We start from the raw sequence: 6053 nt of genomic DNA, 5'->3' as shown, positions 1-6053 counted from the left end.
GAGAGACAGAATAACAACAAAACAATCCAGAAAAACACATGTCAAAAATGTTATAAAATAATTAGCATTTTAATGAGGGAAATAAGTATTTGACCCCTCTCAATCAGAAAGATTTCTGGCTCCCAGGTGTTAGCATGTCCCAACATGTTAGCATTTCCCAGCATGTTAGCATGTCCCAGAGATTTCTGTAAGTCTTTAACTGACACTTTAGGATTCTTCTTAACCTCATTGAGCTTTCTGCATTCTGTATTCCAGGGAGAGTAGCAACAGTGCTGAACTATCTCCATTTATAGACAATTTGTTTTACCGTGGACTGATGAACATCACATCTTTTAGAGATACTTTTGTAACCCTTTCCAGCTTTATGCAAGTCAACAATTCTTAATCTTGGGTCTTCTGAGATCTCTTTTGTTCGAGGTGTGGTTCACATCAGGCAATGCTTCTTGTGAATAGCAAGCTCAAATTTTGTGAGTGTTTTTTATAGGGCAGGGCAGCTCTAACCAACATCTCCAATCTCGTCTCATTGATTGTACTCCAGGTTAGCTGACTTCTGACTTCAATTATCTTTTGGAGAAGTCATTAGCCTAGGGGTTCACATACTTACTACACATACTACACTGTGAATGTTTAAATGATGTATTCAATACAGACAAGAAAAATAATAATTTGTGTGTTATTAGTTTAAGCACACTGTGTTTGTCTGTTGTTGTGACTTAGATGAAGATCAGATCTAATTTTATGACCAATTTATGCAGAAATTCAGATAATTCCAAAGGGTTCACATACTTTTTCTTGCCACTGTATATCCCTAGACTTTGTCACTGGTCTCCCCCCGTCTGATGGCAACACGGTTATCCTTACCATGGTCGACCGGTTTTCCAAAGCCGCCCATTTCATTCCTCTCCCCAAGCTACCCTCAGCCAAGGAGACGGCCCAGCTCATGGTGCAGCACGTCTTCTGGATCCATGGACTTCCGGTGGACATGGTCTCCGACTGGGGTCCTCAGTTCTCATCCCAGTTCTGGAAGGCGTTCTGCACCCTCATTGGGTTGTTGGCCAGCCTGACCTCCGGGTTCCACCCCCAGTCTAACTGCCAGTTGGAGCGAGCCAATCAGGACTTGGAGACGACTCTTCGCTGCCTGGTCTCTGCCAATCCCACCACCTGGAGCCAGCAGCTCGTGTGGGTAGAGTACGCTCGCAACACCCTCCCTTGCTCAGCCACTGGTCTCTTGCCTTTTGAGTGCTCCCTGGGATATCAGCCCCTGCTCTTCCCGGAGCAAGAGGAAGAGGTCAGCATACCCTTGGCCCAGATGTTCGTGCGCCACTGTCGCCGTACGCCACTGTCACCGAGGGTATGGCTGTGTCATGATGTTGCCCTGTTGGGGGAGGTTTATGACCCCCCCCATAAATACCGAAACCTTATCTCTCCACTCTACAGAATGGAGTCTTGGAAAGCCCTTTGTTACCACAGAGAAAGTATGGTAACATCGAAAGGTTGGGGAATGGAACAATATTTCCGTTTCTCAACCAGTTGAAAGTGTCCGTTGGTACTTAACCTGTTGGGGATAGGGGGCAGTATTTGCACGGCCGGATAAAAAACATACCCGATTTAATCTGGTTACTACTCCTGCCCAGTAACTAGAATATGCATATACTTTGATTTGGATAGAAAACACCCTAAAGTTTCTAAAACTGTTTGAATGGTGTCTGTGAGTATAACAGAACTCATTTGGCAGGCCAAAACCTGAGAAGATTCCAAACAGGAAGCGCTCTCTCTGACTTTTTCTTGGCCTTCTTGATCATCTCTAACCAAAACAGGGGATCTCTGGCATGACATGACATTTTCTAACGCTCCCATAGGTTCTCAGAAGGCGCCAGAACGATGAATGGTGGCTTTGCAGGCCCTGGCTGAAAAACAGTAGCGCATTTTGTAAGTGGTCGATCTGAGGACAACGAGACTGGAGGCGCGTGCAAGAGGCGACACCATGTTTACTTTCTCTCTCTTTGAACGAAAACAACGACTCCCGGTCGGAATATTATCGCTTTTTTACGAGAAAAATAGCATAAAAATTTATTTTAAACAGCGTTTGACATGCTTCGAAGTACGGTAATGGAATATTTTGAATTTTTTTGTCATGAAACGCGTCGGGCGCGTCACCCTTCTTTACCCTTCAGATAGTGTCTTGAACGCACGAACAAAACGCCGCTATTTGGATATAACTATGGATTATTTGGAACCAAACCAACATTTGTTATTGAAGTAGAAGTCCTGGGAGTGCATTCTGACGAAGAACAGCAAAGGTAATCAAACTTTTCTAATAGTAAATCGGAGTTTGGTGAGTACCACACTTGGTGGGTGTCAAAATAGCTAGCCGGTGATGGCCGGGCTATCTACTCAGAATATTGCAAAATGTGCTTTCACCGAAAAGCTATTTTAAAATCGGACATAGCGAGTGCATATAGGAGTTCTGTATCTATAATTCTTAAAATAATTGTTATGTTTTTTGTGAACGTTTATCGTGAGTAATTTAGTAAATTCACCGGAAGTGTTCGGTGGGAATGCTAGTCACATGCTAGTCACATGCTAATGTAAAAAGCTGGTTTTTGATATAAATATGAACTTGATTGAACAAAACATGCATGTATTGTATAACATAATGTCCTAGGATTGTCATCTGATGAAGATCATCAAAGGTTAGTGCTGCATTTAGCTGTGGTTTGGGTTTATGTGACATTATATGCTAGCTTGAAAAATGGGTGTCTGATTATTTCTGGCTGGGTACTCTGCTGACATAATCTAATGTTTTGCTTTCGTTGTAAAGCCTTTTTGAAATCGGACAGTGTGGTTAGATTAACGAGAGTTTGTCTTTAAAATGGTGTAAAATAGTCATATGTTTGAGAAATTGAAGTAATAGCATTTCTAAGGTATTTGAATATCGCGCCACGGGATTACACTGGCTGTTGAGTAGGTGGGACGCAAGCGTCCCACTGGCCCAGAGAGGTTAAAGAATATGATGTCAGATCAGTCATTGTTTTGGTAGATTGTTATTGATGATAGGACAACATAATTGTATCTTGGAAAGTCTACACATTCTAGTGTATCAGATTTACATCAAAATGTTGCAAAACTTATGTCATTAAACATGAAGCTATTTGTGAGACGATGAAATGTGATTTTAGCTTCTAAATGAGAGAATTGTTTTCATAAGTTAACTTATGCTCACTCAGTGGCCACGCCCAAGTGAACAGACATTGGTTGGAAAGGGATGAAACACGCCCTTCTCTTCTCCAGTACAAAAGCCCCCCTGGGACCCAATTCACATTAGACTAACGTATCCACTCTACAACACTACGTCCAGAAAGATTCTTCAAAGGACAATGGCGATCACTGCTGGGCAAACCAGTATTCCATCTTCGACCCATCTATCAAGCGCCGCTCAGAGTAAATATATATCTTGCATTTTCCTTTTCCGAATGGGTGGTTATTAAAATGCATAATATTCTGTATTTACGGTAGCATAGCTTCTCAAGGTCCGATAGATGCCCAATTCCTTTGTTCCTCAGTATTCCTACTCTTTCATTCAAATCCAACCCCCTTCCTTTGTGTAACCAGCCGTCATATCAGATTAGTCCACCAGGGACTATTGATGTCATGATTAGTAATCAATGTATGATCTATCCTGTGTGTATATATATGTAATTCTGTGTGATTATTTAGGTATTTAGTAAATAAATAATTAAGCCAATTTGTGTATTGTTGATTCAACTTGTTAGCCAGGGTTCATGCAGATAACCCAGTACTTTACATCAATCAGAATGAGACTGAATAAGGTTACGATTAATGATTGACTGCTTTTGATATGAAAGATCTTCAGATCTTTAAGAATGGATTCGGGAGATAGCCACTCTATATAAACCCAATTCTTCCGTGGTGCCCCAGAATTCCTAATGAGTTAATTATTGCCCAATTAATGTAATCAAATAATTAAACGTTAGGTAATCGATTTCAACATAGCATGTCACCACATTTAATCATAGTAAAAACACGATCTGCCACTCTGGGTAGAGTCCCGCAAACTGTCCCCCCATTTTATCGGCCCTTTCCCCATCTCCAAGATTCTTAGCCCTTCTGCTGTTCGTCTTCTATTGCCCTGTACCCTCCGTATGCATCACACTTTTCATGTGTCTTGGATTAAACCTTTGTCTCACAGCCCTTTGTCTCCTGTTTCCAGACCCCGAGCCTGCCTGCCGTCCTGTACCTGCCTCTCTGACCTGATCATGAACCTCTGCCTGTCCTCGACCAGCCCTTTGCCTGCCCCGTTTTGTAATAAATTATCTGAGAACTGTACTATCCGCCTCCCGTGTCTGCATCTGAGAATATCCTGCATCGTGATAATGTCTCTACTGTAGTGATGTGGTTGTGTTGTCTATCAGAGAACAGTATGTCTCTACTGTAGTGATGTGGTTATGTTGTCTATCAGAGAACAGTATGTCTCTACTGTAGTGATGTGGTTGTGTTGTCTATCAGAGAACAGTATGTCTCTACTGTAGTGATGTGGTTATGTTGTCTATCAGAGAACAGTATGTCTCTACTGTAGTGATGTGGTTATGTTGTCTATCAGAGAACAGTATGTCTCTACTGTAGTGATGTGGTTATGTTGTCTATCAGAGAACAATATGTCTCTACAGTAGTGGTGTGGTTGTGTTGTCTATCAGAGAACAGTATGTCTCTACTGTAGTGATGTGATGATGAGTCATCAAAACACACACTCATTGTCACGTAGAGTAGGCCAGAAGGCTAAACTGAAAAACCTAACCTCTATCAAATAAAAAGATGGCAGAGCCGCAAAAGTACTTCTGTGCAAGGGTGTTTATTTACAGAGTGAATCCAGAAGAAAAACAACAGTACTGCCATCCAAAGTATCCATTATGGGGACAGCTAAAAACAATGCTGCCCCATCAACAGCTCAATCCAAAATGGCTTCCCTTTGAACTGAGAGGCTCCTTTTGTAGGGGAAGCCCCTCCAATCAGAACATGTTCAGCACTAATTAATTGAGCAGTTACCTATTCAAAGCCTACATTTTTCAATCAGCTAAACATACTGAAGTATATACATTGCAACACATTTTTCATGACACAATAGACCAATATAACATTTACAAAATCACATCACTACTGACGAGGTGTCTTTCAATATGTCGATTTACATTAACCAGCCATTCAGGACAGGCACTACAAACCTGTTACTGACAGGAGGTAAGTGTGAAATGTATGTACTAAGATGGGGACGTTAACTTGTGTGTTGACCCACAGTGTTAACGTAGCTGATAACGGAGCAGGGAGGCGCTGTGTGTGTGTGTGTGTGTGTGTGTGCGTGCGTGCGTGCGTGCGTGCGTGCGTGTGTGTGTGTGTGTGCGTGCGTGCGCGTGCGTGCGTGCGTGTGTGTGTGTGTGTGTGTGTGTGCCAAATGCTGCCAGTGACGGACTTCTCTGTCACACTCACACTGCATGCACAAAGGCACCAACACACACACACACACACTAATAAAAGCAAGCTACTGTAGTCACAAAAGTCATGTGTACCAGCTTGATCTTTTAAAACCCTCTCATTTCCCCCTAAGCCATAAACTACTACCACACTTTTTCAGACCGGCTAACACCCCTATCATTGGTGGTCCAAGAGACAAAAAAACACTCTCACACACACAAACATAAGTTGAACCATTACCAAACATGTTGGCCTGGCTACAGCTGCTATAATTGGTCCAAAAGATGAATATGGATCAAGATGTTCCAACTGGGAATACTGAAGATAAACGCACTCTGTCTCTCTCTCTGTGCCTCTGTCTGTATCTCTCTCTCTGTGCCTCTGTCTCTCTCTCTCTCTCTCTGTCTCTCTGTCTCTCTCTGTATGTCTGTCTCCCTCTCCACACACATTGGAATCGTAATTCTCTGTGGTTGAGGGATGCCGGAATAGCCTAGAGCTTCAGACTGAGCTTCCTATAACTGTTTCTCTCTCTTTCTCGTATATCTGTGTCAGTGTGTTTCTCTCTC

At 42.4% G+C, this 6053-nt stretch overlaps 1 long non-coding RNA gene across 1 annotated transcript; it reads left to right on the top strand.

Moving 5' to 3' along the window:
* The first annotated feature begins 3297 nt into the window (after positions 1–3297).
* Positions 3298–4853, top strand: LOC115176210 (uncharacterized). Its single transcript, XR_003872179.1, has 2 exons — positions 3298–3441; positions 4232–4853. It is a non-coding gene; the product is annotated as an uncharacterized LOC115176210 (long non-coding RNA).
* Positions 4854–6053: the final 1200 nt, after the last annotated feature.

The sequence above is a fragment of the Salmo trutta genome, chromosome 36, assembly GCF_901001165.1.
Source record: "Salmo trutta chromosome 36, fSalTru1.1, whole genome shotgun sequence".
Classification (NCBI taxonomy): Eukaryota; Metazoa; Chordata; class Actinopteri; order Salmoniformes; family Salmonidae; genus Salmo; species Salmo trutta.
Note: the sequence above shows the minus strand (reverse complement) of the source record. Positions and strands in the feature narration are given on the sequence as shown.